Source organism: Mustela nivalis (genome assembly GCF_964662115.1).
Source record: "Mustela nivalis genome assembly, chromosome: 7".
NCBI lineage: Eukaryota > Metazoa > Chordata > Mammalia > Carnivora > Mustelidae > Mustela > Mustela nivalis.
Genome location: NC_139026.1, coordinates 111,996,947 through 112,010,119, shown reverse-complemented (window position 1 = coordinate 112,010,119; position 13,173 = coordinate 111,996,947).

The window sequence follows — 13,173 nt, the reverse complement described above, 5'->3', positions numbered from 1 at the left end:
ATTCCCTACGGATATCTCACAGCCCGTGTGACAGGCAATAAGAGAAGGCAGACACGAGCCTCCAAATGACTCAGTGCACCGAACGGAAGGCAGTTCAAAAGGGAAGAAGGGACAGACGGGAAAAAGAAAACACGACGAGCGAGGTAGTAGACTTCAACACCAACCTTCCACAGTGACCTTCAGAGCGAACTACTACTCTTCTATTTCACGAAAAGACCTACATATGTCAGTGGCAAATAAACTGCACAGAGAAGGATGCCGAGGATACTATAGATTTGGGGAAAAGGGAAATGAAGAAAAGGACTAGACCTTACCAAAACGGATGCTAAAAGGCTGAATGGCATAGGTCTTGACAAGAGACCACAGAAACAAGCAATCTAAAGAACAGAGAAAGAAGGCAATTCGGAAGAGCAAAGGATCCTTTGAAAAAGACAGGGCCATCCTCAAGGTGTCTGCATCCCCTGAGAAAACTCATGGAGATCAACCCCACTGGAGCGCAAAACACAAGACTCAAGAGATTTTCGGGGAAAGGTTTCCTGTCTTTCTTTGAGACAGAATGGGTGAGAGAGAGCGTGAGAGAGGAGAAGGCAAGAGGGAGAAGCAGACTGTCCAAGGAGCGGGGAGCCCCAGGCGGGACGGGATCCTGCAAGTCCGGGGTCATGACCTGAGCCCAGGGCAGTCGCTCCACCAATGGAGCCACGCAGGCGTCCGTCTCCAGAAGGTGGTCAACAACAGCTGCGGGGCACCTGGGCGGCACCCTCCGTGAAGTGCCCAACTCTCGGTTCTGGCTCCGGTGGTGATCCGAGGCTCTTGCGATTGAGCCCTGACGCAAGCTCTGGGCTCAGGGCAGAGTCCACTAGGACTCTGTCTTGGTCCTGCCCTTGCCGCCTCGCCCACTCCCGGGTACTCCTTCCCTGAAACCAACAAGGAAAATCCTTTAGCGAAAGGAACAGTGGTTGAGAGGGGGAGGGGTGGGGAGAGAAGCGACGGTTCCCCGGGTGAGAGGGAGGGGCTAGAGATGCTGCCCGCCCGCCCTCCCAGGGCCAGGCTGGCTCAGGCGCCGCCGCCACGGCCGCCTCCGCCACCGCCTCAGAGCGCAGCCCTGCGCTGGGACCCGCGGTCCGCGCCAGCCGGGGTGCCAGGGCCCAGAGCGCGGCGCTAGCAGCCAGTAGCGCCTCCAGAGCCCTCTGAGCTCACTCGCTTAGGGGCCGCGGGGTGGCAGACATGTCCAGGGAGGTGGCGAGGGCGGCACCCATGCGCGTGCTGGGGGGTTGTGGGGGGGGGGGGGGGAAGGATGTGCAGGGAGATCCCCAGGGCACTGTGGGAGCTGCTGCAGGGCTTCAGGGTGGACGTGGTGAGGCACCAGCCTGCGGACCCAGCCCTGCATCTGGCTCTTTGCTTGGCAGGGAGCCTGCTCCCCCCATCTCTCTCTCTCTCTCTCTCTCTCTCTCTCTGTGCCTCTCTGCCTACTTGGGATCTCTGTCTGTCAAATATAGAAATAAAGTCTTTCAACATCAATCAATCAATCAATCAATCAAAGCTGAGAAATGCTGTCAGCCCCCAAATCTCTGGTCACTTAAAGGACATACAGAATGAGAGAAAGAAATGTAGACTTCTAAAGAAGAACCATTTTGCTTTTAGAGGACCTCCTTTTAAAACACTAGAAAATTTAATTTCCCAAAAAGCAACAAACTTCAGAAGGAAAGTGTAGGATGAAAGTAGGCATAATCAGCATAGAAACAGATACTCAATACCAAAAGAACTGTAAACTCCAAAAAGCTGCCAACTGTTTTTACAAACCATGGCAGACGACTTTAGGTAACAATAACTTTCATGAATTGAGGAGGTAGAGGTGGTCGAATTGCTCAGTAGGCACCAAAAGCAGGCCAATATCTTTGTAATGAATGGAGGGAAGACTGAGATTCTTACCAAAAATATTTTATAAAGCAAAATCAAAATAATACATAAAAAGTATATCTTTTATACACACACCCACACCCACACACACACATCAAAAAGAATGGTGTGTGTGTGTGTGTGTGTGTGTGTGTGTGTATGCGTGCGTGCCTATTAACTATGCCTGTCCTAAAGCCCCAGCTCCTGGGAGCATGACCGTATTTGGAAATAGGGTCCCTGGAGATACAATCAGCTAGGATAAGGTTATATTTGAGAAGGCTGGGCCCCTAATTCAGATGGACTTGTGTCCTTCTAAGAAGGGAAACTTGGGATCCAGAGATATGCCCTGAGGGAGAAGACCATGTGAAGAAGCCCAAAGCCAGGGCCATCTTCCTAGCTGGGAGAGGGACCCGGCACAGATCTTTCCTTAATACCTACAAGAGGAGTATGGCCTCCCAACATTGTAGCCTCCAGAACTGCGAGACTGTCCACTTCTGTTGTATCAGCGACTAGGCTTCGGCTCTCTTCTTATAGCAGCCCTAGAAAACGAATCCAAACCTTGTTAGAGGAAAAGAAACCTACCATCAGCCCATGGGGATTTGGAAAAGATAAAAGAATCTGTCACTCCGTGTATCTATAGATCGATCTTTCTTTTCTTTTCCTTCAAGGTTTTATTTATTTATTTGACAGAGATCACAAGGAGGCAGAGAGGCAGGCAGAGAGAGAGGAGGAAGCAGGCTCCCTGCTGAGCAGAGAGCCCGAGGCAGGGCTCCATCCCAGGACCCTGATACCATGACCTGAGCTCAAAGCAGAGGCTTTATCCCACTGAGCCACACAGGCACCCCTAGATCGATCTTTCTATATGGAACTCTGGAAATCATTGTAAAGGAACCCACCCTTGTGAGCCCCCTGAAAAGGAAAAGAAGCAAACAAACAAAGAAACAAAGAACACTGAGCCCCAGGATTCACTTGGCTTTTCACCTGGAGGTGTTCTGGATGGTGGGGGTATGGAGAAGACTGCAAGGAAAAGATGGGCATCTCCCTGGTGCGAGGAAAGAGTGAGTGGTATTCAGGAAGGCTGGAGGGATGAAAAGGCCATGGGTACCAGGAAGAAGGAAGTCAAGTAGCAAACAAGCTCTTGGAAATACACACTGGGGTCCTCTGGAGTCCTTGCTCAATGGGAAGCAGTGTGTGTCTAAGAAAATGCCCCAAGTTCTGACAAGGAGTCAAGGCAACCGAACCAGAGGGTTGCCAAGACTCATACAAGGCTAGAGGTCACTGGAGTTCCAAGCGGCCAGAGACAAGAGTTCTTTTGGCTAAGTCAGAATATGCAGAACAGACCCGGGAAGGTTCTTGAGGTAGTCTCGGGACGAAATGATCCCGCGCCAAGAGAGCTAACTCCGTCAACACGTGGGAGAACACTTTTAGAAAGTGTCAGAATTCCCTACGGATATCTCACAGCCCGTGTGACAGGCAATAAGAGAAGGCAGACACGAGCCTCCAAATGACTCAGTGCACCGAACGGAAGGCAGTTCAAAAGGGAAGAAGGGACAGACGGGAAAAAGAAAACACGACGAGCGAGGTAGTAGACTTCAACACCAACCTTCCACAGTGACCTTCAGAGCGAACTACTACTCTTCTATTTCACGAAAAGACCTACATATGTCAGTGGCAAATAAACTGCACAGAGAAGGATGCCGAGGATACTATAGATTTGGGGAAAAGGGAAATGAAGAAAAGGACTAGACCTTACCAAAACGGATGCTAAAAGGCTGAATGGCATAGGTCTTGACAAGAGACCACAGAAACAAGCAATCTAAAGAACAGAGAAAGAAGGCAATTCGGAAGAGCAAAGGATCCTTTGAAAAAGACAGGGCCATCCTCAAGGTGTCTGCATCCCCTGAGAAAACTCATGGAGATCAACCCCACTGGAGCGCAAAACACAAGACTCAAGAGATTTTCGGGGAAAGGTTTCCTGTCTTTCTTTGAGACAGAATGGGTGAGAGAGAGCGTGAGAGAGGAGAAGGCAAGAGGGAGAAGCAGACTGTCCAAGGAGCGGGGAGCCCCAGGCGGGACGGGATCCTGCAAGTCCGGGGTCATGACCTGAGCCCAGGGCAGTCGCTCCACCAATGGAGCCACGCAGGCGTCCGTCTCCAGAAGGTGGTCAACAACAGCTGCGGGGCACCTGGGCGGCACCCTCCGTGAAGTGCCCAACTCTCGGTTCTGGCTCCGGTGGTGATCCGAGGCTCTTGCGATTGAGCCCTGACGCAAGCTCTGGGCTCAGGGCAGAGTCCACTAGGACTCTGTCTTGGTCCTGCCCTTGCCGCCTCGCCCACTCCCGGGTACTCCTTCCCTGAAACCAACAAGGAAAATCCTTTAGCGAAAGGAACAGTGGTTGAGAGGGGGAGGGGTGGGGAGAGAAGCGACGGTTCCCCGGGTGAGAGGGAGGGGCTAGAGATGCTGCCCGCCCGCCCTCCCAGGGCCAGGCTGGCTCAGGCGCCACCGCCACTGCCGCCTCCGCCACCGCCTCAGAGCGCAGCCGAGCGCTGGGACCCGCGGTCCGCGCCAGCCGGGCTGCCGGGGCCCAGAGCGCGGCGCTAGCCGCCAGTAGCGCCTCCAGAGCCCTCTGAGCTCACTCGCTTAGGGGCCGCGGGGTGGCAGACAGGTCCAGGGAGGTGGCGAGGGCGGCACCCATGCGCGTGCTGGGGGGTTGGGGGGGGGGAGGATGTGCAGGGAGATCCCCAGGGCACTGTGGGAGCTGCTGCAGGGCTTCAGGGTGGACGTGGTGAGGCACCAGCCTGCGGACCCAGCCCTGCATCTGGCTCTTTGCTTGGCAGGGAGCCTGCCCCCCCCCATCTCATTCTCTCTCTCTCTCTCTCTGTGCCTCTCTGCCTACTTGGGATCTCTGTCTGTCAAATATAGAAATAAAGTCTTTCAACATCAATCAATCAATCAATCAATCAAAGCTGAGAAATGCTGTCAGCCCCCAAATCTCTGGTCACTTAAAGGACATACAAAATGAGAAAAAGAAATGTAGACTTCTAAAGAAGAACCATTTTGCTTTTAGAGGACCTCCTTTTAAGACACTAGAAAATTTAATTTCCCAAAAAGCAACAAACTTCAGAAGGAAAGTGTAGGATGAAAGTAGGCATCATCAGCATAGAAACAGATACTCAATATCAAAAGAACTGTAAACTCCAAAAAGATGCCAACTGTTTTTACAAACCATGGCAGACGACTTTAGGTAACAATAACTTTCATGAATTGAGGAGGTAGAGGTGGTCGAATTGCTCAGTAGGCACCAAAAGCAGGCCAATATCTTTGTAATGAATGGAGGGAAGACTGAGAGTCTTACCAAAAATATTTTATGAAGCAAAATCAAAATAATACATAAAAAGTATATCTTTTATACACACACCCACACCCACACACACACATCAAAAAGAATGGTGTGTGTGTGTGTGTGTGTGTGTGTATATGTGCATGCCTATTAACTATGCCTGTCCTAAAGCCCCAGCTCCTGGGAGCATGACCGTATTTGGAAATAGGGTCTCTAGAGATACAATCAGCTAGGATAAGGTTATATTTGAGAAGGCTGGGCCCCTAATTCAGATGGACTTGTGTCCTTCTAAGAAGGGAACCTTGGGATCCAGAGATATGCCCTGAGGGAGAAGACCATGTGAAGAAGCCCAAAGCCAGGGCAATCTTCCTAGCTGGGAGAGGGACCCGGCACAGATCTTTCCTTAATACCTACAAGAGGAGTATGGCCTCCCAACATTGTAGCCTCCAGAACTGCGAGACTGTCCACTTCTGTTGTATCAGCGACTAGGCTTCGGCTCTCTTCTTATAGCAGCCCTAGAAAACGAATCCAAACCTTGTTAGAGGAAAAGAAACCTACCATCAGCCCATGGGGATTTGGAAAAGATAAAAGAATCTGTCACTCCGTGTATCTATAGATCGATCTTTCTTTTCTTTTCCTTCAAGGTTTTATTTATTTATTTGACAGAGATCACAAGGAGGCAGAGAGGCAGGCAGAGAGAGAGGAGGAAGCAGGCTCTCTGCTGAGCAGAGAGCCCGAGGCAGGGCTCCATCCCAGGACCCTGATACCATGACCTGAGCTCAAAGCAGAGGCTTTATCCCACTGAGCCACACAGGCACCCCTAGATCGATCTTTCTATATGGAACTCTGGAAATCATTGTAAGGGAACCCACCCTTGTGAGCCCCCTGAAAAGGAAAAGAAGCAAACAAACAAAGAAACAAAGAACACTGAGCCCCAGGATTCACTTGGCTTTTCACCTGGAGGTGTTCTGGATGGTGGGGGTATGGAGAAGACTGCAAGGAAAAGATGGGCATCTCCCTGGTGCGAGGAAAGAGTGAGTGGTATTCAGGAAGGCTGGAGGGATGAAAAGGCCATGGGTACCAGGAAGAAGGAAGTCAAGTAGCAAACAAGCTCTTGGAAATACACACTGGGGTCCTCTGGAGTCCTTGCTCAATGGGAAGCAGTGTGTGTCTAAGAAAATGCCCCAAGTTCTGACAAGGAGTCAAGGCAACCGAACCAGAGGGTTGCCAAGACTCATACAAGGCTAGAGGTCACTGGAGTTCCAAGCGGCCAGAGACAAGAGTTCTTTTGGCTAAGTCAGAATATGCAGAACAGACCCGGGAAGGTTCTTGAGGTAGTCTCGGGACGAAATGATCCCGCGCCAAGAGAGCTAACTCCGTTAACACGTGGGAGAACACTTTTAGAAAGTGTCAGAATTCCCTACGGATATCTCACAGCCCGTGTGACAGGCAATAAGAGAAGGCAGACACGAGCCTCCAAATGACTCAGTGCACCGAACGGAAGGCAGTTCAAAAGGGAAGAAGGGACAGACGGGAAAAAGAAAACACGACGAGCGAGGTAGTAGACTTCAACACCAACCTTCCACAGTGACCTTCAGAGCGAACTACTACTCTTCTATTTCACGAAAAGACCTACATATGTCAGTGGCAAATAAACTGCACAGAGAAGGATGCCGAGGATACTATAGATTTGGGGAAAAGGGAAATGAAGAAAAGGACTAGACCTTACCAAAACGGATGCTAAAAGGCTGAATGGCATAGGTCTTGACAAGAGACCACAGAAACAAGCAATCTAAAGAACAGAGAAAGAAGGCAATTCGGAAGAGCAAAGGATCCTTTGAAAAAGACAGGGCCATCCTCAAGGTGTCTGCATCCCCTGAGAAAACTCATGGAGATCAACCCCACTGGAGCGCAAAACACAAGACTCAAGAGATTTTCGGGGAAAGGTTTCCTGTCTTTCTTTGAGACAGAATGGGTGAGAGAGAGCGTGAGAGAGGAGAAGGCAAGAGGGAGAAGCAGACTGTCCAAGGAGCGGGGAGCCCCAGGCGGGACGGGATCCTGCAAGTCCGGGGTCATGACCTTAGCCCAGGGCAGTCGCTCCACCAATGGAGCCACGCAGGCGTCCGTCTCCAGAAGGTGGTCAACAACAGCTGCGGGGCACCTGGGCGGCACCCTCCGTGAAGTGCCCAACTCTCGGTTCTGGCTCCGGTGGTGATCCGAGGCTCTTGCGATTGAGCCCTGACGCAAGCTCTGGGCTCAGGGCAGAGTCCACTTGGACTCTGTCTTAGTCCTGCCCTTGCCGCCTCGCCCACTCCCGGGTACTCCTTCCCTGAAACCAACAAGGAAAATCCTTTAGCGAAAGGAACAGTGGTTGAGAGGGGGAGGGGTGGGGAGAGAAGCGACGGTTCCCCGGGTGAGAGGGAGGGGCTAGAGATGCTGCCCGCCCGCCCTCCCAGGGCCAGGCTGGCTCAGGCGCCGCCGCCACGGCCGCCTCCGCCACCGCCTCAGAGCGCAGCCGAGCGCTGGGACCCGCGGTCCGCGCCAGCCGGGCTGCGGGGGCCCAGAGCGCGGCGCTAGCAGCCAGTAGCGCCTCCAGAGCCCTCTGAGCTCACTCGCTTAGGGGCCGCGGGGAGGCAGACAGGTCCAGGGAAGTGGCGAGGGCGGCCCCCATGCGCGTGCTGGGGGGTTGGGGGGGGGAAGGATGTGCAGGGAGATCCCCAGGGCACTGTGGGAGCTGCTGCAGGGCTTCAGGGTGGACGTGGTGAGGCACCAGCCTGCGGACCCAGCCCTGCATCTGGCTCTTTGCTTGGCAGGGAGCCTGCCCCCCCCCATCCCTCTCTCTCTCTCTCTCTCTCTCTCTCTCTCTCTGTGCCTCTCTGCCTACTTGGGATCTCTGTCTGTCAAATATAGAAATAAAGTCTTTCAACATCAATCAATCAATCAATCAATCAAAGCTGAGAAATGCTGTCAGCCCCCAAATCTCTGGTCACTTAAAGGACATACAGAATGAGAGAAAGAAATGTAGACTTCTAAAGAAGAACCATTTTGCTTTTAGAGGACCTCCTTTTAAAACACTAGAAAGTTTAATTTCCCAAAAAGCAACAAACTTCAGAAGGAAAGTGTAGGATGAAAGTAGGCATCATCAGCATAGAAACAGATACTCAATACCAAAAGAACTGTAAACTCCAAAAAGATGCCAACTGTTTTTACAAACCATGGCAGACGACTTTAGGTAACAATAACTTTCATGAATTGAGGAGGTAGAGGTGGTCGAATTGCTCAGTAGGCACCAAAAGCAGGCCAATATCTTTGTAATGAATGGAGGGAAGACTGAGATTCTTACCAAAAATATTTTATGAAGCAAAATCAAAATAATACATAAAAAGTATATCTTTTATACACACACCCACACCCACACACACACATCAAAAAGAATGGTGTGTGTGTGTGTGGGTGTGTGTGTATGCGTGCGTGCCTATTAACTATGCCTGTCCTAAAGCCCCAGCTCCTGGGAGCATGACCGTATTTGGAAATAGGGTCCCTGGAGATACAATCAGCTAGGATAAGGTTATATTTGAGAAGGCTGGGCCCCTAATTCAGATGGACTTGTGTCCTTCTAAGAAGGGAACCTTGGGATCCAGAGATATGCCCTGAGGGAGAAGACCATGTGAAGAAGCCCAAAGCCAGGGCCATCTTCCTAGCTGGGAGAGGGACCCGGCACAGATCTTTCCTTAATACCTACAAGAGGAGTATGGCCTCCCAACATTGTAGCCTCCAGAACTGCGAGACTGTCCACTTCTGTTGTATCAGCGACTAGGCTTCGGCTCTCTTCTTATAGCAGCCCTAGAAACCGAATCCAAACCTTGTTAGAGGAAAAGAAACCTACCATCAGCCCATGGGGATTTGGAAAAGATAAAAGAATCTGTCACTCCGTGTATCTATAGATCGATCTTTCTTTACTTTTCCTTCAAGGTTTTATTTATTTATTTGACAGAGATCACAAGGAGGCAGAGAGGTAGGCAGAGAGAGAGGAGGAAGCAGGCTCCCTGCTGAGCAGAGAGCCCGAGGCAGGGCTCCATCCCAGGACCCTGATACCATGACCTGAGCTCAAAGCAGAGGCTTTATCCCACTGAGCCACACAGGCACCCCTAGATCGATCTTTCTATATGGAACTCTGGAAATCATTGTAAAGGAACCCACCCTTGTGAGCCCCCTGAAAAGGAAAAGAAGCAAACAAACAAAGAAACAAAGAACACTGAGCCCCAGGATTCACTTGGCTTTTCACCTGGAGGTGTTCTGGATGGTGGGGGTATGGAGAAGACTGCAAGGAAAAGATGGGCATCTCCCTGGTGCGAGGAAAGAGTGAGTGGTATTCAGGAAGGCTGGAGGGATGAAAAGGCCATGGGTACCAGGAAGAAGGAAGTCAAGTAGCAAACAAGCTCTTGGAAATACACACTGGGGTCCTCTGGAGTCCTTGCTCAATGGGAAGCAGTGTGTGTCTAAGAAAATGCCCCAAGTTCTGACAAGGAGTCAAGGCAACCGAACCAGAGGGTTGCCAAGACTCATACAAGGCTAGAGGTCACTGGAGTTCCAAGCGGCCAGAGACAAGAGTTCTTTTGGCTAAGTCAGAATATGCAGAACAGACCCGGGAAGGTTCTTGAGGTAGTCTCGGGACGAAATGATCCCGCGCCAAGAGAGCTAACTCCGTCAACACGTGGGAGAACACTTTTAGAAAGTGTCAGAATTCCCTACGGATATCTCACAGCCCGTGTGACAGGCAATAAGAGAAGGCAGACACGAGCCTCCAAATGACTCAGTGCACCGAACGGAAGGCAGTTCAAAAGGGAAGAAGGGACAGACGGGAAAAAGAAAACACGACGAGCGAGGTAGTAGACTTCAACACCAACCTTCCACAGTGACCTTCAGAGCGAACTACTACTCTTCTATTTCACGAAAAGACCTACATATGTCAGTGGCAAATAAACTGCACAGAGAAGGATGCCGAGGATACTATAGATTTGGGGAAAAGGGAAACGAAGAAAAGGACTAGACCTTACCAAAACGGATGCTAAAAGGCTGAATGGCATAGGTCTTGACAAGAGACCACAGAAACAAGCAATCTAAAGAACAGAGAAAGAAGGCAATTCGGAAGAGCAAAGGATCCTTTGAAAAAGACAGGGCCATCCTCAAGGTGTCTGCATCCCCTGAGAAAACTCATGGAGATCAACCCCACTGGAGCGCAAAACACAAGACTCAAGAGATTTTCGGGGAAAGGTTTCCTGTCTTTCTTTGAGACAGAATGGGTGAGAGAGAGCGTGAGAGAGGAGAAGGCAAGAGGGAGAAGCAGACTGTCCAAGGAGCGGGGAGCCCCAGGCGGGACGGGATCCTGCAAGTCCGGGGTCATGACCTGAGCCCAGGGCAGTCGCTCCACCAATGGAGCCACGCAGGCGTCCGTCTCCAGAAGGTGGTCAACAACAGCTGCGGGGCACCTGGGCGGCACCCTCCGTGAAGTGCCCAACTCTCGGTTCTGGCTCCGGTGGTGATCCGAGGCTCTTGCGATTGAGCCCTGACGCAAGCTCTGGGCTCAGGGCAGAGTCCACTCGGACTCTGTCTTGGTCCTGCCCTTGCCGCCTCGCCCACTCCCGGGTACTCCTTCCCTGAAACCAACAAGGAAAATCCTTTAGCGAAAGGAACAGTGGTTGAGAGGGGGAGGGGTGGGGAGAGAAGCGACGGTTCCCCGGGTGAGAGGGAGGGGCTAGAGATGCTGCCCGCCCGCCCTCCCAGGGCCAGGCTGGCTCAGGCGCCGCCGCCACGGCCGCCTCCGCCACCGCCTCAGAGCGCAGCCGAGCGCTGGGACCCGCGGTCCGCGCCAGCCGGGCTGCCGGGGCCCAGAGCGCGGCGCTAGCAGCCAGTAGCGCCTCCAGAGCCCTCTGAGCTCACTCGCTTAGAGGCCGCGGAGTGGGAGACAGGTCCAGGGAGGTGGCGAGGGCGGCACCCATGCGCGTGCTGGGGGGTTGGGGGGGAGGGAGGATGTGCAGGGAGATCCCCAGGGCACTGTGGGAGCTGCTGCAGGGCTTCAGGGTGGACGTGGTGAGGCACCAGCCTGAGGACCCAGCCCTGCATCTGGCTCTTTGCTTGGCAGGGAGCCTGCCCCCCCCATCTCTCTCTCTCTCTCTCTCTCTCTCTCTCTGTGCCTCTCTGCCTACTTGGGATCTCTGTCTGTCAAATATAGAAATAAAGTCTTTCAACATCAATCAATCAATCAATCAATCAAAGCTGAGAAATGCTGTCAGCCCCCAAATCTCTGGTCACTTAAAGGACATACAGAATGAGAGAAAGAAATGTAGACTTCTAAAGAAGAACCATTTTGCTTTTAGAGGACCTCCTTTTAAAACACTAGAAAGTTTAATTTCCCAAAAAGCAACAAACTTCAGAAGGAAAGTGTAGGATGAAAGTAGGCATCATCAGCATAGAAACAGATACTCAATACCAAAAGAACTGTAAACTCCAAAAAGATGCCAACTGTTTTTACAAACCATGGCAGACGACTTTAGGTAACAATAACTTTCATGAATTGAGGAGGTAGAGGTGGTCGAATTGCTCAGTAGGCACCAAAAGCAGGCCAATATCTTTGTAATGAATGGAGGGAAGACTGAGATTCTTACCAAAAATATTTTATGAAGCAAAATCAAAATAATACATAAAAAGTATATCTTTTATACACACACCCACACCCACACACACACATCAAAAAGAATGGTGTGTGTGTGTGTGGGTGTGTGTGTGTGTGTGTGTGTGTATGCGTGCGTGCCTATTAACTATGCCTGTCCTAAAGCCCCAGCTCCTGGGAGCATGACCGTATTTGGAAATAGGGTCCCTGGAGATACAATCAGCTAGGATAAGGTTATATTTGAGAAGGCTGGGCCCCTAATTCAGATGGACTTGTGTCCTTCTAAGAAGGGAACCTTGGGATCCAGAGATATGCCCTGAGGGAGAAGACCATGTGAAGAAGCCCAAAGCCAGGGCCATCTTCCTAGCTGGGAGAGGGACCCGGCACAGATCTTTCCTTAATACCTACAAGAGGAGTATGGCCTCCCAACATTGTAGCCTCCAGAACTGCGAGACTGTCCACTTCTGTTGTATCAGCGACTAGGCTTCGGCTCTCTTCTTATAGCAGCCCTAGAAAACGAATCCAAACCTTGTTAGAGGAAAAGAAACCTACCATCAGCCCATGGGGATTTGGAAAAGATAAAAGAATCTGTCACTCCGTGTATCTATAGATCGATCTTTCTTTACTTTTCCTTCAAGGTTTATTTATTTATTTGACAGAGATCACAAGGAGGCAGAGAGGCAGGCAGAGAGAGAGGAGGAAGCAGGCTCCCTGCTGAGCAGAGAGCCCGAGGCAGGGCTCCATCCCAGGACCCTGATACCATGACCTGAGCTCAAAGCAGAGGCTTTATCCCACTGAGCCACACAGGCACCCCTAGATCGATCTTTTTATATGGAACTCTGGAAATCATTGTAAAGGAACCCACCCCTGTGAGCCCCCTGAAAAGGAAAAGAAGCAAACAAACAAAGAAACAAAGAACACTGAGCCCCAGGATTCACTTGGCTTTTCACCTGGAGGTGTTCTGGATGGTGGGGGTATGGAGAAGACTGCAAGGAAAAGATGGGCATCTCCCTGGTGCGAGGAAAGAGTGAGTGGTATTCAAGAAGGCTGGAGGGATGAAAAGGCCATGGGTACCAGGAAGAAGGAAGTCAAGTAGCAAACAAGCTCTTGGAAATACACACTGGGGTCCTCTGGAGTCCTTGCTCAATGGGAAGCAGTGTGTGTCTAAGAAAATGCCCCAAGTTCTGACAAGGAGTCAAGGCAACCGAACCAGAGGGTTGCCAAGACTCATACAAGGCTAGAGGTCACTGGAGTTCCAAGCGGCCAG